This window comes from Haliotis rufescens, unplaced genomic scaffold (assembly GCF_023055435.1).
Source record: "Haliotis rufescens isolate VD_foot unplaced genomic scaffold, xgHalRufe1.0.p SCAF_58, whole genome shotgun sequence".
NCBI lineage: Eukaryota > Metazoa > Mollusca > Gastropoda > Lepetellida > Haliotidae > Haliotis > Haliotis rufescens.
The window spans coordinates 970,083-995,340 of NW_025964312.1; the positions used below are offsets into that span (position 1 = coordinate 970,083).

A 25,258-nucleotide genomic window follows, 5' to 3' on the forward strand; every position below is an offset into this window, starting at 1 on the left:
GAAAACAAAAAACATGGAATTTTCTCAGATGTCTGATTGTTGAAAACTCTTTGGATTCAATGCAGATTGGTCAGTAGATACATCTTAAATTACAATTATTTATAATTTTCTTGAAAGTTATGGTTATTTGCTACTTGTATGTGCGTTACGTAGAATGCATTATTTGAATTTTGATAATATATATTATGTATCATCATAACTTGGTGACAACCCCCACTACCCAACCCAAGATATCATGTTTATGACAATAGACAGATGGAAACATTTTTAAATTGTAATAACTACTTAGCTTTTAAACCAAACTACAGCCCTTGAAACATAGTTTCCTATGGTTTTCTTAACCAAATCCGTTGCCACTTTCAGGACAAACTGTTTGGGTGTCTGGATCTCAAACATGGCATTGGTATCCAGTAGAATTTCATGGCATAGTGATATTCCATATGAACTAGAAAACCGGCCAATGATGTAATTGATAATAAAGCTTACTATAACCTCATGTTTAATTGTCTTCAGGCGATTACTTGCCACACCGTGACTTCTGTTACATTTTTATTTTTTTCATCCTGTGAAAAAGAGAATACACATGGATGTGTATGCCACTGAACCAAATTAATTCAAAATAATAAACATATTTTTTATTGATATGTCATTCAGACCCAACAGTTTTATAAGCATACACATAGGTAAAAAAACACTAGCTTCTTCCAAAATTATTTTATTTATTTATGATTAATTTCAATGTGTAAAAAGAAAACTAATGCCAGATAAATGTCTTTTCATGTGAAGAAAATCCAGAGGCCAAATGTCAGAACCAATGACAGACCCTGTCAATAAATATCATTATTACGGATAAAAAGTGTTTGTTTTTTCTAGTTATTATACTAGGCGTTCAATAACTCCGCTAAACCCACCACTTTACAATGGGAGAAAACGGGGCATAATCGGCAAATGTCTGAAATACAGATGCTAACGGTATTTCATTGACGTGTTCGTTTTATTCTATGTATAATGTATACGATTTCGTGATAACAGTGAGCTGACACGAACTATTAACGCACATAACACTGCTGCAAATAAGGTGTGCATAATGTTTTCCTTCACTAAAAATGGACGGTATTCTCGTGACATATACATTGCAAGAGCATTCATGAAAATGCTAAGAAAATGTTTTAACCACCCGTTCTGGCGTTTTTCTATCGTAGGCGGCCATTGTGCAGTCATTGCCTGGGTCAGTGTAGCGCCAGCGCAGTATACCCAGGGACCCAAGCAGCGATGCGCCGTGTCACATCCTGTTCCTTTTGCCATGCAATAAAGTCCTTAATCTTTCTCTTCGTTCTCGTTTTGGCTGATGGAACCCAAACTAAGGTTTCAATAGATGCCAGACCTGATCCTTGGCCTCTGTCATACGAATTTTCACAATTAGTTCGTCTTTAGTGAATTTTGCTACCACGTCGTTGGTTGTACGATGTGTCTGAACTACTAACACAAGCCAGCATTGTGAGGCAATTCTCCCAGGTTTCTCAACAAGACTTCCGCCGAAAAACTCGTCTGTCTGCAGAGGGACATCAAGATATGTTCCATCAGTCATTTCGGTCAATATGGTAAAATCTGCCTCCTGGTCGTCCTCGGCATATATGAAAGCAACACATGCGTTCTAAGACAGACTCATCGGGAGGTGGAGGGTTTGGACTGCTGGGTGGAGATGATGGCACCGGGGGCATCTTAAGGTCAAGCTCAGATTCTTCCATCCTTTTCTTTCACTGCAAAAACAAAAAGAAATGTTTGCAAACCCACGTAACAGCTGATATCTGTATAAATACCAAGAATATCAATGTATTAGACTTACATGTAATGCTCAACAACGAATGAAATGTGTCTATTATGTGTATATGATATAATGTAAGTATATTATGAGAATATAACGCGATAGGGATGGAGTGAGTGAGTGGATATGGTTTTACGCCGCATTTAGCAATATTCCATCAATATCACGGCGGGAAACACCAGAAATGGGCTTCACATAATGTACCTATGTCGGGAATCGAACCCAGGTCTTCGGCGTGACGAGCGAACGCTTTAACCACTAGGCTACCCGACCGCTCCCGATAGGGATGTAGGTAGGTCATGCATGTGCATGTACATGTGCTTACAAAATTGGCTCACAATCTGGAAACACGTCTGTATCACTGTAACATCGACTTTATTGATCAACGCCACACACATTAACAGCAGTGTAACTCCTCGAATATTTGCAGTTTATACTTTCTTTACATCTTATTTCACAGAGCTATTATCCCTTGTCATAGTCAAGGAAGATAACTCGCGGATAACCTTTGAAATCATACATTGCTGGATATTGTGTTTTTCAGAAAGCTGAACTACACTGGTTCTATACGTCTCTGTACACTATACATATGTATTTAAACTCTATTATTCTATTAACTATCAAGTGCAGTACTACCCTGTGTTGGCTGCAAACGCGCTATTGTCGTCTCACTTGTAAATTCTTCCTTGTTTCGTTTTCAGTTTCAAAGTAGGGACAGAAATAGATGTGTAATGCTATGCTGTGTGGATTAAAGTAAAGTTAACATCACACGTCACATGGATGTCTGTTGTTGAATTCTCTCCGAGGCAGGATAACCTTTCAGGTCAACCGAACGTGTATTAAGAATCACAAATTGACACTACTGGGTTGAACTATGAACACGACATCACAATCTTAACTATGAGGCGAAATCTGAACTTAAAGTTTACTTCCTAGAAGAGGACCTATGCATTAATGTAATAACAATGTGTAAGGTGCTTCCCCTAACATAATAGTACGAACATAATCACCTTATTGTATCCATAAGGAAGTCACACCTCTCGAGTGCAGGGCGCCTGTCGTATGTAGGTCAGTCGACATGGTTGATGCGCATGACACTGAGCGTCACATGTTCAAGTGGGAAGGGACACTGAGCTGTCTTTGTTCATATCCATTACCAGCAAATTTGTTCAAATCAATTTCATGTTGCGGGTACGGGGCTCCTAACTGCTAACCATGGCTCAGGAGGTATACGCTTACACAGGCTCTTGCCAAACCATAACACAGTCATATACCACCTCCCGTTAACGCCTAGTGATCCCAATAAGTCTGTAATCTGAAACCACAATCTCGTTACATATTCGTTACTTTAAAAAGCAAACACAATTTACAAACATGCAGGTAACCTACGTTTCCGGATACAACATATGTACATGTACTTCCCCAGCATAAGGGAGGTTATCAATTTTATCGTGTGGACAGCATGGAAACCGAGTGGCACAAATAGGAACAGATTGTTTTCGCATCTATATAACAAAAGCACTAGGACTGAGACAAGTTTTTGTTTCTGCCATCCGTTATAGATTCGGAAAACGGGTCTTTATTATACGCTCAAACCTCTTATATATAATAAACACACTCGTAGTGAGTGAAGATGGAGCTTCTGTGATGCAAACCAATGTAAAACAGATGAGGTGTTTAACGTCGCGTCCCATATAATAGCACTTATATAGTGACGTTCATGCATGTGTGTGTGTGTGGCTGCTTGTACTACTCCGGCCTGATGCCGATTTAAAGGGCTACTAGCCCACTGAGATATCATGCCGAAGTTAAACATAAATACCCAACGCAGACACAGTATACTGAGCCGACCAGTCCTTGTTTTAGCCCCTTTACGCTGAGCGCCAGACAGGGTACCACCAAGTACCATCTTTTCACGTCTTTTGGTATGACGCGGCCGGGGATCGAACCCTGGACTTTCTGCTGTAGATCGTAAGCTAAATAGTGGAAGCAAAACCTACTGATTTCCAAAGGACAAATCGACATGGATGTTAGGGGGAAAAGCGATAACACTAATTCCATAATCATAATAAATATCTGTTAAAACCACAGTCTGTTTTAAACGTTTGCAACTATATTATCAACATGTGTTTTTGAAAAGAAGTAAAGGATGGATACTTTTCTTCAGGTACATACAGTAAAATATCGTGTCTGGAAACCTCACCTTCAACGTACTGTTGTGGGCGTCTACACACGTACATAAAATAATATAAGAAAACACACGAACATAGATGAATCCGGATTGATCCAAAGATATAGTGAAATGTTATCGTTTTATAAACTTACGTGATGTGCTGTAAGAATGGTAAGAGCCCTGATTGCTTATCATTATTGTCAGAATTAGTAACAGCTCAAACGTAAAGCATATACTAATAATTATTACAATTATTAGAGAATATAAAACGTCAACGCCTGACAATAATTATTCTCGCTTATCCATTCCATTGGGCGTCAAAGGCAAAACCGAGGTGAACACTGTAATAATTGTACAGAAGCCTTTACGTACATTTTTTTAGTTTGTATTTTGAAATTTCAACTTATTATCTTGAAATTTCAACTTAGTATCTTGAAAAGATTTCAACTTAGTATCTTGATCTGAGCCTCTGATTGACCATTAGAATGGAGTCTTTTACAAATTAATGGTGGAATTTTCATTAAATATCGGTACATTTCGAATGCGACTTAAATGAGTGGTTAGCAAACATAGTTGAACTCCACTTTGAAAAGTGTCTCAGCTGCAATGGGAAAGCCGAGGTCATGGCAGCGTGTACAATCTATGACCACGGGTATGGCACTCACGAAATGATAAACATAATCATGACGATTTGGGTTTGAAACCCACGATTATAGGGATCTACGATGTTAATGGACTCTCTTTGCTGAGTGTAATTGTCTTGCTGTACAGGGTTAACATACACATCTTCTGTTGTATGACGTTAAACAGCTAATCTGATATAATTTCAACGCTTTAACGACTAGGATACCCCAACTCCCGCCACAAGAATACGTTATTGAGGGTAGACATGTACGGATGACAGAAGCATAGGGTGAAAACTTAATATAAACGCAGGAACGAGAGTTTCAAACTCTTCCACCAAATCTGATATAATTTCATATTCAAAATATGATTTTGGACAGGTTATAGGCGTGTATTCATTGCAATAGCTCATCTTCTGCAGCACAAACTCTGGAACAATGTTGGAACCGATTATGGTAAATCGAGTCACAATTAAGTTTAAGTTTTTAATGCTGTAATGTGTTGTTACGTATATTATTCGTACAACAGTGATAGTATTCTATAGTGATCTGATACTCCGGATGATAGTTTCCGTGATAGTCAGTGTCTTTTGGTATTATATACTAATGATTAAAGCAGTGAGTGAGTGGGTATGGTTTTACGCCAATTTTAGCAATATTCCAGCAATATCATGGTGGGGGACACCAGAAATGGGTTTCACACATTGTACCCATGTCAGGAATCGAACCCGAGTCTACGGCGTGAGGGGCGAACGCTTTAATCACTTGGCTTCCCGACCGCCTCAATGATTAAAGGAGCAGAACTCCTACATGTAGACCTTCCGGGGAGTTTTTTCGACGAGAGTTGTTTCTTAAAGTTTTAAAAGACACGAGGGCTAAATCTTATTTATAATCATTCTGAAATATTAATTGCAATAGTTTCTATTTTTCAAGTTAATGTTCGGGACTATCTGCATCATTTTCCTCATTACCAAAGCGTTCGATAATTTTAGGTTTATATGACGATAAGATGGGAAGGTGTTTGCAAGCACCATTTCGAGAAACCTGGTGTCATCATTATTTGATAGTATAAATACATGCTCATGATATTGTCGGAATCGTACAAACGACGATTATGCAAATATATCTATTGGATATGGAGAGGGTTTTATCGCTTTATTTGTGAGAAATAAACACTTCAGAGTTAAGCGATTCCAATGGGTGAGCCGCACCCATATAAAAAAAACGTAACTATGTTTATGGTGCTGACAAACCTAGAAACAGCATCAGGGCGAACATGAGCTTCTGGCTGTCCTACGAGACCCAACAGTGTACCTCAAATTGCACCGCCACTGTTGTATGCTAAACACTTATAAGGGCATTTATGATTCGCTGTGCACTGGATTTAATCTTATCAGTCAGGAAAATGTGACGGCGTGTTACTTCTGGGTATGTGTAGTGCATTTATTGAATCAGATCCTGATTTAATGAATCAGATCATGTCGTGTATATGGAGTCTAAAGGATTCGTCGAGCATGGATGTTAACAGGTTTGATTTAAACATTTTATTGCAAAAATTCACATAGATAAGGCACACATTAGTTAAACACTTTACAATGTGTGTGTGAGTGTGTGTTTGTGTGTGTGTGTGTTTGTGTGTTTTTGTGTGTGTGTGTGTGTGTGTGTGTGCGTGTGTGTGCGTACGTACGTGCGTATTAGTTCCTTTCAGTTTTCCTTTGATATGTCCAAGAAAGTGTATTTCACAATTACTGATCTACACATGCAACAACGGATTTTTCATGTTTCAACCGAGGTCGTCAGAAATTGTTAAGCAGAGGTTACATTTCCCTTTGTGTAGCCTGTATTGTAGCTGTGGCAATGGACATATTTGTACAGTACAACTCAAAAATATATTACCCTAGAACGCGTTAATAAGCCACTTTTAGCTGAGGAACAATCGGGGAAGGTAAACGCTTCGCGTCATGCGCGGTACCGTGTGTAAGTATAAAATGCCAACGCCACAGAATAATCTTTTTCGATTATACGCCGAACAGATTCCATTGGATGTAAAAGGCAAAATGGTGCTTGAAGTACCAACTTTGTATGAGCTTATAAAAAGGTAGGGGATACTCGGAAACAACTTTACATTTAAAAAATTGCTAGCCATATTAGTTTCTTGTAATAGTTGTGAGATAATAAAAAGAAATTACACCCGATTTTGAAGTATGACAGTAGATATTATGATCGCCAACAATCCTTAAGTACGAAAAGGATAAGATGGGAAAGTTGACATGTTTGGCCACGATTTGTCATACATTCATTCACACGACGAGACAACAAGGTCTGTCAATCACGATTTGAGGCATTCGGTCCCACTCCTCTTGTAGCACAAGCACAAGATCGATACATCCGGCTGCAACACCTCCGAGACCTGGCCAAGTTCAGCCAACGTGGTCTGTTGCCTATAATGTTGACGCACACGTCTCTTTATCATGTACCGGACGCGATCTATGGGCCAAAAGACGGGGCTCATTGCTGGCCATGGCATTCTTAGGCTGTTGTCCTGCTGGAGGTGAGCGCGGGAGTTGTCGTCCTGAAAGACGGACAACAACGAGTGTCAGTGCCCAGTGACACTTCGTTCCACAATATGGTGTGTTGTTCCGTCAGTCATTGTGATTCCACCCCACACCATGACCGGTTAAATCTGTTATGAGACCACAAGTTGACTTTGGCTTGACGTTCATTTTGACGTCACCAGACACGACTACGCCTATCATGACCAACGACGATTACTCTAGTTTCGACGTTGTATATACCATTGACGTCTGTTACAAATATATACTCTTCAAAAAGAGAAACTTGACATAGATTTTAAACCACTTTTTGCCAAATATCTAAAATAATTACATTAAGCGAGAGCAAAATAAGTCAAACAGAAAGATGTTGTGTCGATAATTCGCGAAAACACATGCCAAGTACATAAACGTAGCGTTTGGGGATCAATTTTACAGCTTCATCTAAACGCAACCGCCTGTAAAAAACGTGCAGGACAGCATCCTGCATTTAGGCATGCAGGCTCCCCTGCTGAATGGGTATAAAAATCCCCATCAACGGCTGTTCATACAGTCCTTATCACGACAGTAGAGGCGGTGACAGAATGCCAAGACTGAATGCAGCTCAACGGAACAACGCCATTGGGAGATTACAAGCTGGAGCAACTCAGCAAGAAGTGGTCAGGCACTTTGGCGAATCCAGACAGACAATCTCGGCACTGAAGACCCGATACACCAACACCAACAGAGTTAACGACAGACCAAGGTGAGGAAGACCAAGGGTGACAACCCAAGCACAAGATCGATACATCCGGCTGCAACACCTCCGAGACCGCACTACCACAGCCACGTCTACAACCACACAGATCCCTGGGGTACGCAGAATATCAGATCAAACTGTACGCAACAGACTGAAGGAGGCTTGACTTTTTGCACGAAGACCTGTTCGACGTCATGTATTGACCCCACGTCATCTGGCGGACCGTCTGATTTGGTGCATTAGAGGGTTAGATGGGCACGTGAAAGGTGGAGAAATGTACTGTTTACTGACGAGTCCCGTTTCCTACTCACACGTGCTGATGGGCGCGCACGTGTCTACAGACGTCGGGGTGAACGTTACGCCCCCAACTGTGTGCAGCAGGTTGTCCCATTTGGCGGCGGGAGTGTCATGGTATGGGCCGGAATTCATCACGGTGGTAGGACGCCTCTCGTGCATGTGGCAGGTGCACTGACAGGTGTGCGTAACAGAGACTTGATCCTACAGCCTTACGTTCTTCCTCACGTCAACGTTCATGGCGGACAGTTCCAGCAGGACAACGTTCGACCGCATATTTCCCGTTGGTTGTCAGGACTTCTTACAGCACCATAACATCCAGACATTACCTTGGCCAGCCCGGTCATCAGATTTGTCCCCGATTGAGCATATGTGGGACGAGTTGGATCGACGCGTTCGCAGAAGGAATCCGCCGCCCCAAACACTTCCGGCGCTTCTTGAATGGCAGCACATCCAACAGCGTGTTATTGACAACTTGATTGCATCTATGGGTCGTCGGTGTCAAGCGGTGATTGATGCACGTGGTGGGCACAACCGATACTGACATTTTCTGTACCCCTGTGACCTTAACTGTATCGTGTACGTGTGTCTGTCTAGGGGACACGATTAATGTTTTGAACATTGTGTACATTGATCTTCAAACAGTGTTTCAATTATGGTTTCTGTGTCCAATTTTGAAACAATCGCATTATATTACATTTTGAAAGTCAGTGTCAAGTTGTTGTTTTTTAATTATATGTGGCCGTCGAGCAAGGGATAAGTTGCATGTAAACGATTTCTGAGATTAGCTGGCTAGTCACCGATCGGTCTCAACCAGTTGCAAACATTTCGCCGTATCTGCGGTGAACAGTTGCCGATCAAACACTGACACGTTGCAAAACGTATTGCTGATTGATCGGCAATCATACCCTAGTTCCAAATGTGGGCAGAAGTAGTTGCACCAGTCTCAGCGATCGCCAGTCGGTCGCACTGGAAATCAGTCGCCAAGAGGTTGCATCGCGGTCGCATTGTCTGTGTGACTGCAACTCAAATAACAGCTGTATGATCAGTAGAAACGATAGGACTGTAAGAAATAATGGTCCACAGAGCTTATCGACCTACGCACGAGTGTGGCGCTACTGTGTGCGGCACGTGCAAACTATCAAACGTGTTTTACAGACATGATATTTCATGATCCCCTACTTTTTCAAAGTATAAAATAGTGGTACGTAAGGGAGGCATTGCTACAGCCATTAGATGCGTAAGTTAATCGCAAACTGAGCTTGAATACCCAGGAGATATATTTATAATATGTGTTATAATATGTGGGTTGTCTTTATAGTTTACAAGATAAATTAGGCGCCTACAATAAACAGTACCACTGACGATGTTCAAAGAGTTTCTTGACGACTCCTCATATATTTCAGTATTCAAGTCCATGGGTTCATCCAACAATAGATTATTGCTTGCCAGGCTACAGACTTTTTGAATAAATAAACGTAAAAAGAATAAAAACAAGCGAAAATCTGCACTGAAGGGGGGGTAGAAGGACCACTTGCGTAGTCTATGTATGTACTCTGTGTATGTAGTCAATGTATGTAAGCTGTGTAAATATGCATATCATGTAGGCGACGTATATCCCACATTAGCACATGGCACAAAAGGTATCAGCCCATAGGTATAATTCTCCAGGACGAAAACCACGATTGAAATGGGTTTTCTATATGTATATTATTGGTGCAGGTTGCGCTGAACACACTATCCTGCAATTCCTATAATCACACATTGCCCATAAGGTAGTTGTTCACATAAGTCAACAAGTGGTGGTGTTACGGTACAATGCCCACGTATACGAGATAACGCTTATGTCATCGTGACCTGAGAGGAATCGATCTCAATGCATCCCATGACAGCTCGTGCGGGAGAGTGTAGGGTGTCCAACAGAAATGTGACACAAATAATATGGCAGTTGAAGTTGAAGTTGAAGTTGAAGATAGAATAGGTTTTCAGCAACACGTTTGCCGAATTAACTTTGTTTACCGACAACAGAGAGGACAATGAAAAACAGATAATCGATAAGCTACCGTGGTCGGTACGCCCTAGATTACAGATGCTAAATAGCATAAGAAAAATAGTGTAATGTTGTCCTCAAATACACTTCACAAATAATGTCGTTTTCCTCGTGCTTGCATCAGAGATTCCGCGTCAGTGCGTTACAGGTGTGATTGAATATTATATGCTATTTACCATGGGGCCGACTACAGTTGACAGAGAATAATTCTTATTGTGACAATGAAACACCGGCACAGAGGAATATGTGTAGCACAGTAAAAGTTAAACCCTGTTAAACTGGACGGTACCGTTCCCATAGAACTCATTGATATATTAACGTTTTACCCTACTTACTTGACAACAGATCTCGTTCTAAAACGTGAGACAGTTAAGAATAACTCTAATAGTAAGTTCAGCTACTATAAATTAATCAGTAGGTTGGATCAGGCCAAACATTAAGCTTGACAGATCGAGTGCAATAACTTTCGGTGCACATTTGTTCTTGGTCATGTGTACAGCACTTGGTACACAAAGCATGCGAAGTTAAGCAGTGTTGGTTGTGGAGAATAGTTGGAAGGACGGTTCTTTGTACGGCTTCTACTGCATCGCACTGAAGGACACAGTTCATATGGTGTCTTCTTAAGCAAGTGACTGTTTGAAATAAGCTTCTGTTCGTCCAGAAATGAACGGGTACCCGGTAGGATGAGATGGATACTTGGCTGTTAACCTTTCAGCTATTCAACTGGGGTTATACACCATACTGCATTGTTCAGAACAATGTCACATGATGCCATGAATTGTAATGGTCTGTGTGTAGAGCTTTTGTAACAGAATGAGGATATCTGGCCATGGATCAACTGGTTCTTTCAAATGAAGCCTTCCAGTCGTTTTTCAAGTTGTAAGACACTGTCAAGTAAAATGCATTTTGACAATGTGGCGTCTTAGGTTAATGTTTCATAAAATACACATTGATTCAAATTGAATCAAATAACCCCTAATTAAATTACGGCCACTAAAAATGTTTTGACTCTATAATACGATGCGAATAGAGCTGCTGTTGTTTGGAATGGAATATATCTGAGTCTTAGTCTCCATGTGGGCGTAAGTAAAAATAGTCAAACTCTGAGATATTGTAACGAAATTTCATGCATAAACAATCGACCAAACACAACACCATTTCAGCTCGACATTTGCAACATAATGTCTCACACTTATCCTGCAGTGCCCTAATTGGCCACATCGCGTGTTTGGTACCTACAAATACTGCACGTGCACTTTGACAATTAGGATTAACCAAACCTACAGTCAAAAGAATACAACTAAAAGAATGACTCACTGCAAAACAACAGATCGATCAATTTGAATGATCCAGGTAGAGACATCCAACGCCGATGTGGGGCGATCGGGTAGCCTAGTGGTTAATGCATTCGCTCGTCACGCTGAAGACCCAGGTTCGATTCCCGACATGGGTACAATGTGTGAAGCCCATTTCTGGGCTAAAATCAAACGCTCTCACTAACAACGCTGATGTTGCAAGAACATTTGGTGTTCGTGTTTGTAATTTGTTGTATTGATTCAACAGAAAACATTCAGTATGTACAATGTAAGGACTATGTAAGGCTGATTGTGTTTTAATGTGACGGAACTGTGGTGGTGCTGCTTACAGAGGATGTGAGAAGTACAAGAAAACAGTGTCTGTTCAGTCCAAGTTGAAAAAAAGGTTTCGAATGCCGTAGCCACTAGTCAAGTTCAATCCTCTGACGCATCTTCTTTTGCAAGGCGTCTCTTTTCCACCCAGCGAGGTCCATTGGAGATACGTACAACACACACTCCCAAACAACCTAGTATTCCATCAGCTCTTCCATTTGCTGTCCCACGCCCTGGTCCCGTGTGTTCATGTACCTGTCAGTGATGATGTTGCAGTTTCCCATGACCTGAGGTATAATTCCCCCATCTCAACACTGACACAGAAGTTCATATGGGCTGCTTGGCAGAACCTTTCCGCAGTTGACGGCCTCTGACGTTAGCACATATTATGACTGCTTTCTGTAAGTTGTTTCCATCTGTTCTGAGTGGTTACATGATCTTCCGGTAGGAGCAGAGTTTAAAATATACTGAACAACAAAAGTTCCTGTTACATTGAATAAGATTTAATGGAAAGTTATGTTTTTTACCAAATCTGAAACACTTTCGGTTTGCAACAGATAAAAGACTCCTGTAAGTGTTCAAATGGTTTAATTTGCGATACTGATTTCAGAAAATGCGTGATTTTATAAAAAACAACAACATGAACATGCAAAAATGTCAATTTACAAATCAGTAGCGTGTGTGTCCACCTATGGTTGCGATGCAAGCAACCTATCTTCTTCTCATGGAATGGACCAGGCGTCGCACAAAGTCCTATCGTATATCTGTCCATAACTGCTGGAGCATGTTTCGAAGTTCCTGGAGTGTCTGTGGAACACGTGGTTGACGTCGAAGGCGCCGATCCATCGCATCCCACATGTCCTCGATTGATGAGGGAGCGAGGCGGCCAGGGGATGAGATTCACGTTGTCATCCGTTTGTTGAAGAGAATCCTAAACAATATGAGGCCGGGCGTTGTCATGTTGAAAGTAATGCCTGGGCCATGACGACGCAAAAACGGTAGAACAACAGGGCCATGATCTCGTCGCGGTAGCGCTTTCCATTGAGATTTCCCTCTATCACCATCAAACGGGTCCCCTGTCTTGCTGTAATCCCACCCCATACAATAACGCTGCCGCCCCCGAACCTACCTTCTTCAATGACACAATGATTGACGTAACGTTCACCTCGACGTCGATACACTCGAATCCGTCCATCGCTGTGGCTGAGGTGAAAACGAGACTCGTCAGTGAATAGAACTTGTCCCCACTGCATGGCCGTCTAGCGTAGACGCTGTCTGCTGCACCACTGTAGACGTGCTTGACGGCGGTTTCCTGTCAAAATGGTATGTCTGGCGGGTCTTCTGGCGACAATCACTGCACATCTGAGGCGGCGACGTACGGTTTGTGAAGATATTCGTCGAAGGCCAGGGATGCTTCTTGCAGTCACTGTTGCTGGCTGGAATCGATTTCGTAGGTGTGTTGTTCGAATCCAGTTGTCTTCTCGAATATTGGTTACGCGTGGCCTGCCACTGCGAGGATGGTCTCTGACTGCATTCGTCTGTTGCCAACGTTGCTATAAACACCAAATGGTGTTTCTGTGGACGTTAAATTGTCTTGGAACATCACGTTGACTCGATCATGCTTCAAGCATACCAATGGCTCGCAGACGCTCATTTTCGGACAGGCGTGGCATTTCGTAATGTTCCATAATTGCGTAATTTTGTTGCTTTTCTGAGTGGTTGTTCTCAGCATGATGCTAAACAATGCATATGGAATCCCGTTAACGCACATGTTTTTATACCCATTCTTTGGTAGTGAAATGCATGGGGCTTGCCTAAAAGTCAACTTTTGCATAGAAAGCATGCTTTTCTGTAGCAGTTGCGTTTTTGTGACTTGATTCCATACATGTACTACAATATTGAAACCAAACTTTACTTGTTTCAAAAATACAGATGTCACAGAATTTTTTGTTGTTGAGTATATATGTCAGTGCTGCCAAACGTTCCTCAATGACAGGAGTGGGCTCGCAGGAGTGGACTTTGAGCCAATCATTTGAGTTGTCCCCTGATTCTTGCTAATGGCTGTGAATGAAACAGCGGGGAGATTGTCTCTCAGATGGCCCAGTATACAACTAAATGTTTATTAAACGGGTGATCTCTTCACGGGCGAGTAATGAATGTATGTATGTATGTATGCCTGTGTATAAGTGTACATTTATAAAACAAATACGTAGCGTTAATATCGCAGTAGGTAGTAAAACGATGACAATGTTGGACATTTAGAATTTAAGTAACACGCGGAAGCTAGAGAATAATTACTAAACCGTGATATTTACATGATATATTATTTACAACAATAAAATATATAACACAAAATATGACTGGGGCTATTGTACTATAGCAATATATTACATATGCAAGCAACATGGAAGACGTGATACAATAGAGAAGTAGTGATCAATACTTCTTTTTAATTAATTAATATATTGATTGACATCGTTAAAATATTAAATATTTTGTTCTTCAGATTGAATTTCGTTACCATTTAGAATTTTGCCGTATTAGGCTTAGACCCCATATTAATAATGCTAATAGACAAAGGTTGTCTAATTAATGTTTATTTGTTACATTCGGGAAATGTTTTCCAAAGGTGAACAGCAAAAGCAAAAAATAATGTGAGGCAAATTAACCCTGAACACCTCATCATTCAGATTGCTACATCTACGTAGCTCTGATAACATGCAGATGAATTCTTGTTTTTAATTCAGCGATTGTACCATTTCCATTTTGTGAATTCAATTCCTTTACCGAATGTATATTAACGGAAACGGATTCTGTGCTTCATATAAAGTGGTGAAATGTTATGTTGTTGAAATGAACAACATAATACTGGGTGTTTTGTGTGATCAAGGTTTTATCATGACAAGTTTATTGACAACACCCGTACCTGGTAGCAGGAGACAGAGGGACACGCCCTGAAAGAGGGATGGTGTAACAACTCAATTAACAAAGTCAATATCGAATGTTACGACCATTTACGTTGATACAGACAGGGCAGCGGATATGGGGGATATTGTTCCAAATGTCAACCAAAGATTGGCCCAACTGTGCTTGCATTACCAGCGGCGCTGGTCCTGTCGTAGACGTCTCTCATTCTAATCCCAGACATATTCAATGGGGAAGAGGTCCGGAGAAACAGCCAGCCATGGTAGTACCACAATGTTATGCTGCAACAAACAATCTGTTCCAACTCGTGCAACGTGTGGGCGGGCATCAGCCTTGTGCAAAGTGAACTTACGTCTCTGCATTTGCACGACCATCAGAGCTGTCAAGTTTCCCCTGGACTCATCTGTGAGCAGTTGTAACGCCCATTCTGGTCTTCTAAACGTCAGATCCTCAGATCATGTTAGGCATGCCTGACAGTGACATGGAGTGGCCATTGGGCCTATCGCTGGACGTTCCAGCTTCAGAATCTGAAAATGATCTAAAAATTCGTGAACTGTGTTTATCAGTGAGCAAAAGCGGCTGACTTAGGAATCCTTTTCCAATATTTAGAACTGTTTTCATTCATTTGTGTAGACAATAATCAATCCAAGTTTATATAAAAAAATACTTTGCAACTTTCCTCAAACTATTCACTTTATTTCCATGTTTTCTATATTTTGAAAAATCGCGTCGCGTTGCATTTTCATTTACTAGTTGAAAGGTGTAGTCGGGTACCTGTACCGACAATATTAAAGGTTTTTTTCTGTTAAAAGTGCAGGCAGGTTGTCAATTGCCCTCAAATAGAAATACATGTAGAAATGTGCTGGACACAATTGATAACTGTTGCCAAGCTCCATGGTTGCTCTCCCATATTTGCCAAATAGTCTTACACCTTACAAAAGGTGACCGATTACAATATAGTTATTGTAAGAGCTTAGAACGTTGTACACATCTAGACTTGTAATTAGTGACTAAAAGGATTTTCTTTGAATGACGTCTTGGAGTTCTGCTCCGGAAATGGGAAACCGGATAGAGGATGGACACTGCTATAACCATTGCTATAAGTGATAGCAAGTCAATGAAGACCTAGCTTATTTCATGTACAATGTAGGGTATACCCTCTTCAAAAACGAGACGCACAGGTAGTATGTAGTTCATTGAACCTGACTACACAAAAAATCCGGTATATGAATTGGATACATGATATTGAAAAACTTTGGTGGCCTGATATTCGACAAACGGTGCGTCAAAACGCAGCCATTGTCGATTTACAATGTCTTAAATGGCATTGTCTTCACACTTGTTCCAAAATGTCATGGCGGAAAATAGTAAAGCAAAATGCACGTGCAAGTTATGGCATTTCTTAGTCGTGGTAGTGGCTATAAAAAGGCAAACATAAGCCAATAATTAGTCATTCAATTGTCAACATTTTTCAAGATCGAAAATGCCGCGACTCAGCGCTGCTGATCGGAGAGTCGCTAAAGAGGAGAACCGCAGTCTTCGGCTGCACTTCAACGGCCACCACAGCACCATTTGCCGCCTTGGGATCGATACACACAGTTTAATTCCACTGCAGGCCGTCCGAGAAATGGCCGAGACCAAGAGTTACCACCCCTGCACATGTTCGCTACATTCGACTGTTCCACCTAAGTCACCGCAATGCCGCAGCTACTGTAACTGCTCGACGCATACCTGGTTTGAGGAGGATATTGGACCAGACTGTCAGGAACCATCTTCGCGAGACTGGAATCCAACCCAGGAGACCAGTTATCGTCCCTGTTTTGTAGCACATCCATCGACAGCGACGCATGCGTTGGTGCCATACCTTACAGCCTTTGAATTTGTGAAACTTAAAACGAGTGTGGTTTAGCGATGAATCACGATTTCCTCTTCACCATTGAGATGGAAGACAACGTGTTTATCATCGTCGAAATGAGCGTTTTGCCCCACATTGTGGACGTGAATTCGACAATTTCGGTGGCGGTAGCGTCATGATGTGGGCGGTCATATCCTAAACCATGAGCCCTTACTTGGTTTGTGGTTCAGGGAAATTTGACAGTAAATCAATACATGAATAAAATCCTTCAACCTCGCCTTCTTCCAATCATTGACCGCCAGAGGTAGCTGTTTCAACAGGACAACACTCCACTGCACACAGCTCGTGTCACGATAGACTACCTTCATAATGCACACAGCAACGACTTACCCTGACCGTCGAGATCTCCAGATCTCAACCCAATTGAACACCTCTGGGATGAACTCGATCGACGTGTACGTCAACGTAAAAACACGCCACAGACACTCCTACAACTGACCAACGCATTACAAGCAGAATGGCGCAGAATTCCGCTGGACAGAATTTGTACACTTATCCAGTCAGTGCTGAGGAGATGCCAAGACGTGATAGCTGTCAGGGGCGCAACCTTGTGGCCTTATGTGACAAGACAATGAACAGTTTTCAATGCCTTTGTTCAACGACAACATGTGACTATCGAGCTCCAAAACGTCCTATTTGTATCAATGATATTAAATTAAATTTATCGACTTTATTAGGTACAATACATTTACTAAAATTTACCTGTGCGTTTCATTGTTTGAAGAGTGTATGTCTCTATTTCTTCAACGGGCTTTGCAAAAGTGTATTAACATAATGCATCTCAGAAATGATAAGCACATAATAAATAGCGGAGCAAGAGAAGCAAAAATAAATGCATACTTTATTCAGCATAAGGAGCACCTGATGTTTGCTTTGAACCTGTTCCTGACGAGTTCCATTCAAGTTTAGTGTTCCTTTTTTGAAGTCTTTGATGATGCCCATGATTCTATACTTCTCATCCTCATCCGTCAAATCATACTGGTTCAGATCTTCCTGACAAATATCTAGAAACATTCTTCCAATAATTCTCTTTCTTTCAAATATGACAATAGTGTCCTCTGTAGGAGCAGGTTTTGTGCATCTTTAGATGTGGCCTTTATTGAGTGTTGAACCGAATTCAGTTTTATCATGCCCTAGTTTACTGTTTTGTATGAAACGTTTATACATGTGTAATGGTACATGCCTCTTAGGTGTTGATACAATTAATGATACTATGTTCCCGTGTGAACTGAAGTAAGATTTATTTCACTATTTGCATGCTGAACGCATGAAATGTAACAGTGGCAGATTACCTAGAAGCTCCAGTGATTTGTGGACCCACGTTTGCGGTCATGGTCCTGTGTGGTTGTCTCCAGCAGCTACTGCAGCAATAGTTCCAGATTGAATTCTCTGGCCTGATTACCAAATGTATACATGTATCTTTTAAAACAAGTTGATTGTTAGGGATCCATTCATATCAATTTTAAATATGATTTTCTATTTTACCTTTGGAATCTGTTTCGGCAGATAATCGAGACGTTACGTTTTCAGTTTCCCCTTTGTCTGCCTCTTGCCAGTAGGTTCACACGTGACATTCATACATTTTCTTTGATATGAACATTTTAATGTTTTTGAATGCTTGCAGAACTTTCACCTTGATAGTGAAGTCATAGTTCAAGGAGATAGACAACATGCCAGGAACACGGTAAGAAATACGATGTATCTAATAAATTATTGTTATAAATAATATCGTACTGATAATAGCCACACAGAGAAGAATGTAGAAAAAACACACTGAAAACGTTGGATGTAACATTAAATAGCATTTAATGACACACCCCCTTCAATGCCATATAACATAGAAATGACATAAATATATTTCTGTCTACAAAACAAAGCAACTTTCTCGATTGATTAAAGGTTTCATAAGAGTGAGCGTACGTGGTCTCTGGTCATTCCTTGAAGATATTTATCGCCTTGTCACATTTTTTGTAAGGGCGACAAAGGGACAATAACTCTTCTAGGATGCAATAGCTGATAGACATATGACCTCATCGCAAATAACCGTGGTTCGATTTTAAAATGTTTCTTTTTTATAAGATTTCATCCAGGAAAGGACAAAACAATAATATTTTCTTTCGAGCTTCGAAACTATTATATGTTCTTCACGAAAGTAGGGGTTGCATGGAAGTAACTTAAAATTGTGAAATTTGTAGGAGATATTAGTATGATAATAATGAACGCATTGGAAACACATCCAAACCGATAGTGAAGTATGACAGTAAATGTTTTGACCGCTAATGATTCTGAAGTACCGCAAACGAATTTGAAGGACGAAAGGGGTAAGATGTGAATTTGGACGTTTTTGCATCAGTTGTCATTAAATTAATACCACCACGATCTGTCAAACATTCATTCACTCGACATTGCATACTTGGTATGAATCTCCCAATGGCGATTTGAGAAAGTCCCACTCTTCTTTCAGCGGCAGGTCAGGACAAAACACCAACCCACACGAAAGTCAGTTCTTAAATAAAGACAATAACTGGAACAATGGAACATTTCATAAGCATTACAATAATGTGTTTTAGTGTTAGTTAACAGATAAGGTTAGCTTGATATGCGCATGCAGTTCTCTTTTGTCGTACTTCTTCTGGATTGGAACGACTTACATTATAAGTATATGTATTCAAGCTGTACATGGAATAAATAAATCATATATTGAACTTCCAAATCTTTCACATACACCTCCAGTATATGTCGTCCGTTTCAAAACAAGACATGTGGATAAAAATAAATACGTTATTCGTCTAAAACACGTTTTGTTTTACATTATTAATGAAAACTGTATGCGAACAATGATGTATGAAAGAGGACAAACAAAACGCTGATCAGGTCACAACACAGAGGCAGGCCAGGGATCATGTTAACCTTTTCCTGCATAACAGATTTCTGACATCAGATCAAATGACAAGAACTTTAATGCCCCATACGGTCACATTAGCATGACCACCATATGTATCACCGTCTCCATTCGCAATGTCCGACAGTTCGCTCACCACTGACACAACGTTATAGGCAAGCTCGTTTGCTATGATTCCTGCGTCATCAGTTTTGGAATCAACGGTAGTGGCAGTCAGTCCTGTTTCTATATTAGACCAGTGTCAATCGTTTCAAACATAATGGCCGCTGTTACGAAGCTGCCATGAACGGTTTGATAAGGATGTTCTAGTGGCGCATACTTGATTTGGTGTCAATTTCCTAATGCTCTGGGTGACATTATAGGTTCTGCAAGGACACCGGTACACGTTGTTGAGAATAAGAATAAGTTGGCCCACAGTGTAGTCCTGTGGATGAGGACTATACATCATGTAAACGCTACGATCTTACAGGATATAACACACCTTTGAAATCTACCCAATGCATCAACGTGCTGTACACGGACATATAAATTGAACATAAAAATAATCTTTTCTCATATAGTTTTTTTTTATACTGATACAGATAAGAATAATTTGATATATTTGGTTTCCCTTCAGATCCGGTAATACCGGTCACAGTCAATGCAAAGATGAAGCAACAGCTATGAGCGAAACGATTAGGTGAGGACAATGCGTTACTGGAAACTCTATATTCATACAGGACAACAATGCTCGTCCACACCGTGAAAATGTGGGTTATCACTTATGGTTTATACGCAGGCATATATATTGAACATTAAAATTACTCATAACTCTTGTAATAGCTTTCTGATACTGATAAAGATAACAATATTCTGCTGCATTTGAATTCTTTTCAGATCTGGTAATGCCTTTTTTGATCAAAGTAAAGATGAAGCAGCAGCTATTAGAAAAGAAGCATTATAATTTTAAGAAATATTGAAAGTCAGAAGCCGCAGAGAAGCAATCATGTGCTACAAAACGTCAACTACAAATTGCACTTTACTCTGTAATAAGTTTATAACACTAATACAGATAACAACATTTTGGGTTATTGGTCTCCTCTTTCAGACCCGGTAAAAGTAATCATGGTCAATCTTCCCCATCAGATGAAGCTATAAAAAAAATGCTAAGGTAAGGACAATGTATGACAATAAAGGCTACAATCATACAGGGCAATAATGCTCTTCCACTCCGGAGAAATGTGGACAATGTCTTTACCTTGCATACATAGACATCTATATTGTACAGGAAAAGTACACATAGTTTTATTAAGTGCTGCTATTTCTCATTTTGTTTCAGACACAGTAAACCATATTTAGATCAATGTAAAGATGAAGCAACAGCTATCAGAGAAAGCATTCGGCCTTTAAGAGAAATTGAAGTCAGAAGCCACAGAGCAGCCATCTTGTGCTACAAAACGTAGAGTACAAATGAATGCTAATATATATTATTTGCTGTTATTAAAATGATGGTCGTTGCTGTTGTTGGGATCCTGACACACAAATATCTGTCGAATATAGTAGAGGAAAATTTACCAGAAATCGTGTCATCGATAAAGCAGGCTCCAATTGTCGCACAGGTTATTGCAGGTATCCTGGCGATTTGCATTGTGTTTCTGGTATCCAGTGAAGTTCTGAAGTCATATTACGAGGACAGAAGCACACGTTACAAGGAGGCCGCAGCAGGATGGCAAGCCCTGGAGCTTAAGATCCGTGCTTTCCTGGCAACAGCAATTGAAGGCAGAGTTTCATCTGCTGAATACAAGATCTTCATTAATGAATGTATTGAAAAAAGAGAAACAGTACGTCTTGCAGCTCGGCCAGATGGAACGATCTACAAGAAGTATGAAAAGATATGAGCATCTATGACAGAGATGATAAAGTAAATGAAATATATGTTATACGAATAAATAAGTATTTGTATAAATTTTGATTGATTATTAAAGGCTAAAAAAGTAAATATGGTTCCCTAAAATGTGTATATAACAGGGTTCTCCACTCCAGTGTAATTACATCATAAATCTACTCTGCCTCCTACCTGTATATAAACTTCAGCTGCTTGGCCGCTTATGTAACTTACCCTGTAACAATTTTGTTAAACATCTTTTTTGTGCATACATTGCAAATCCAACTAATCCTAAATCTGTATGTAAATTTATTATCAGTTCTTAACAAGTTTAACCTACGAAACAACCTTTGTACATATGTAAGCTGTGGTTTATTTCCTACAAAGAGAAACTGGAAGCAACTGGTTAATAAATCCATTCATGAATATGAAGAAAGTATGTGGCGCAGAAAAGTTTCAATCAATACAGGTCTTTCACGCTTCATGCTAATACACACTAAGCTCACTCACCATATATTATGGCAACTAGCATATCTGTAACCAGAACAGAGGTCAAGTTCAAAATTTTGTGTTAGAGTGTCATCACGAAACAAAACTTCAAGGGACTGTTTATTGTGTAACAAGCATGCCTTTGATTATGATAATCACATCATATTACATTGTGATTACGTTTAATTAATTATGTATAATCTTCGGATTAACTTCTGGAGGAAATAAAGAATCTCTCTCTCTCTCTCTAGATGTTAATATACACATGATAAAGTTACTTAAAATGGCAACATTGCATGCTTCTTTCTGTATCCTACATTATAAACTGCATTATAAAATCCTAGAAGGAGCCTTGGGGTATTGTCTCATTGTCGACCTTACGAAAACATAACGTCATCCTTCAATATCAAATCAAGCTTGCTGTAAATGATGAAAACCATTTTTCCTCCAAGACGTCAAAAGATGACACTTTACACACGTTCACTGAGACAAGTGAAGGTCCGAGGTGGAATAGGTCTTCATCAACCCATGCTTGCCGTAAAAGGCGACTATGCTTGTCGGGATCGGATGGTCATGACTTGGTTGATGCATGTCAGAGTGTCCAAATTACATGGATCGATGCTCGTGATGTCAATCACTGGATTGTCTGTATTTCATTCCTTTAATGGACAAGTGTTAGAAGATTACATGTAAAATAAATATAACTTAAAACGAACGTATTTCCCTAATGCTACCGGTAGGGCAGATCATGCTTACGTGTACCCTTTTCGCCAACCATTGGTATCATGTCATCACTGATTATCGGTGGTCCATTCATATTTTTTTCACAGCTATTTTGCCTTTTACACCAAATGCAATCTATTTCGGCTGACAATCTAGACTAGCTATTCTCTTGTATTGACAATATATATTGAAAGTGTTATATTATATTGCCGGAGTGCCGTGATATTGCTGGATTATTGCTAAAAGCGGCGTAAAACAATACTCACTCACTCACTCGACGACGACAAGAAAGACACAGGCAAATCTCAGGCATGTAACGTCGAGAAAACATTAAAACAAGTTCAAATTTGAAGTAGCTTTGGCCTGAGCAGTTATAAATTACTTATTATATGAAACTTGACTGTTACGCAGCTTTATCTCATTGTAGCCGTCATTATATGTGAATCTGTTAAAATCACACTTGATTTGTTACAGTTCGAAGTGATTGAGAGTACGATCGGCATGTGGCTTGACAAGCTGCTAAGGTGATATATTGCCTGTAGAGAAGAAACATTGTGCAAAGATCAAATAATTTCAGCTGGAAGACATGTTATATTTTAGTAGAGAATCGCGATTCTGAACAAACGAAGAAGTGAATAGTGGTTGTTGTATTTATTTGGAGAATGAAATGAGTGATTGCTGACGAAACTGACGCAAAAAAACCCTACAAAAACACTTTCCATAATCATAAGACATTTCTGCTAAAAGTTATGGCTATCGTACGATTCCGACTTTGGCATTAGAATTATGAATCAGTATCAAATAAAGCTGATACCAGGTGTATTGAACGTGTATACCAATATTTTATTTTTCTTGTTTTTCTTGCTGCACGAAATGTGTTATCATTAGAAATAATTACATATTGATCGATTTAAATCGATGATTCATATTCATGTCGACAAATTTCGAATTTCGAAACATATTTCTCACAAACTGTGTATTGCATATAGATCTCTAGTCTGTCATACAGGGCCTGAAACAAATACATCCAATGCAAACCATGCACAGAAAGAAGTCTCTGGGCTCCTTTGTGTTACATTTCATAACCATATTTCAACAACGGTGTTTATCTGGAAAATATATTTCATTTCTGGACGCATGATCGGCTGTTTAGGAAGCTGTGACTTGGCCAAAATCGTTGCTCATGATTTCAATCACTGGATTGGCCTTGCTTTCCAAGCTGTTCAACCGTAGCTGGGATATTGCTTTTTTCGCAATAAATCTCCAACTTCAGAGAATAGAATACACACACAGATACTGATAGTCACTGACCTTAATGATGACAATGATCTGTGTGCTTTGGTCTTTGTAAATGCTGACCAACGACATTCTACTTTTCTGAACACATTTCTACGCATTGTACGTTTACAACGAGTGCAGCTCAAACCTGTGTCTGATCCACGATACCGACCAAGTCACAACTCTCGACCAGCCGATCTAACGTAGCCTATTATTCACCCAGAAGTACATATGGATTCCTACGTGTATTCCAACGAGATGCAGGAATTAGCCGCTCACCGCCTTGGCGAATCTAACGAGCACCTATTATGCTGACAAACCTATAGTGAGTTAGTTAGTTGGGTATAACACCAATGAGTCACCTAAATGTTGGAGGAAAGCCCGAAGGTCTCAGATGTTTACCATTTTGGTGAAAGGACAAACCTGGAAACATAATCAAAGTGAATATGGTATTCTGGCACAATTAATACTTCAGACGGCGTGCGAGTTAATAAAAGCGATAATGATTAAAGCGACAAAGCACATTATGCAACAAGGGTCACCAGGAGATGACCTGAGACCACATTCCGGGGCAATTTCGAAATCGAATTTAGCTACTTATGCCATTGGGTACCTCCAGGTCAGTGAAGAAGACAATAATGCTGTTCAGTATACTTCAGTAGACCAAATCATGAAAACGCACTAGTTAACTTCAAGACTGATCTGTACAGCAAAGTTCATCTAAAATATATCAATGCTCTTGGAGTTCACACACACACACACACACACACACACACACACACACACACACACACACACACAAAAGAAATAAGAATCCGAAATCATTAAAAGGCACCAGTACACCACTTGACTGATCTGTGTAGCAAGTTTAAACAACATATATTCAACGGTTCGGGTGTTCTGCTCTGGAAAACAGGGAGGAGGGTGGACATCGCTATAACACACACCCCAATCCCCATCCCGCCTGCGACCCCCTCCCCCATCTCCCCTAACTAATGAATTGAATGCTTTCTTCATCAGTCTTATAACTAAATCAAATAACCGTTATATCAAACCACCAACCTCAGCAAGGCCCCGACATGTTACTGATGATCGAATGGTTCGTCGTCATACATATAGCACAATGTATGTGAAAAAAAGGTTGTGGGTGAATTGTGTGATAACAAAGTCACCAGGTCGGTATGACATAGTCTGCACACATGAGCAATCTTAAACCAGGAGAAATCGTTTGTCGTAGCCATGGTTACATGTATTTGTCAGTGGAGTCGATCAATAAAT

At 40.1% G+C, this 25,258-nt stretch overlaps 1 long non-coding RNA gene across 2 annotated transcripts; it reads left to right on the forward strand.

Annotated features, from left to right (window-relative positions):
- Window positions 1-6,058: 6,058 nt before the first annotated feature.
- On the forward strand, window positions 6,059-20,770 carry LOC124112815. Of its 2 annotated transcripts, XR_007218632.1 has the most exons (4): window positions 6,059-6,149; window positions 18,349-18,408; window positions 20,243-20,305; window positions 20,714-20,770. It is a non-coding gene; the product is annotated as an uncharacterized LOC124112815 (long non-coding RNA). The 2 variants fall into 2 exon arrangements; XR_007218633.1 differs by lacking the exons at window positions 20,243-20,305; window positions 20,714-20,770 and adding an exon at window positions 18,624-18,670.
- The last annotated feature ends 4,488 nt before the right edge of the window (window positions 20,771-25,258 follow it).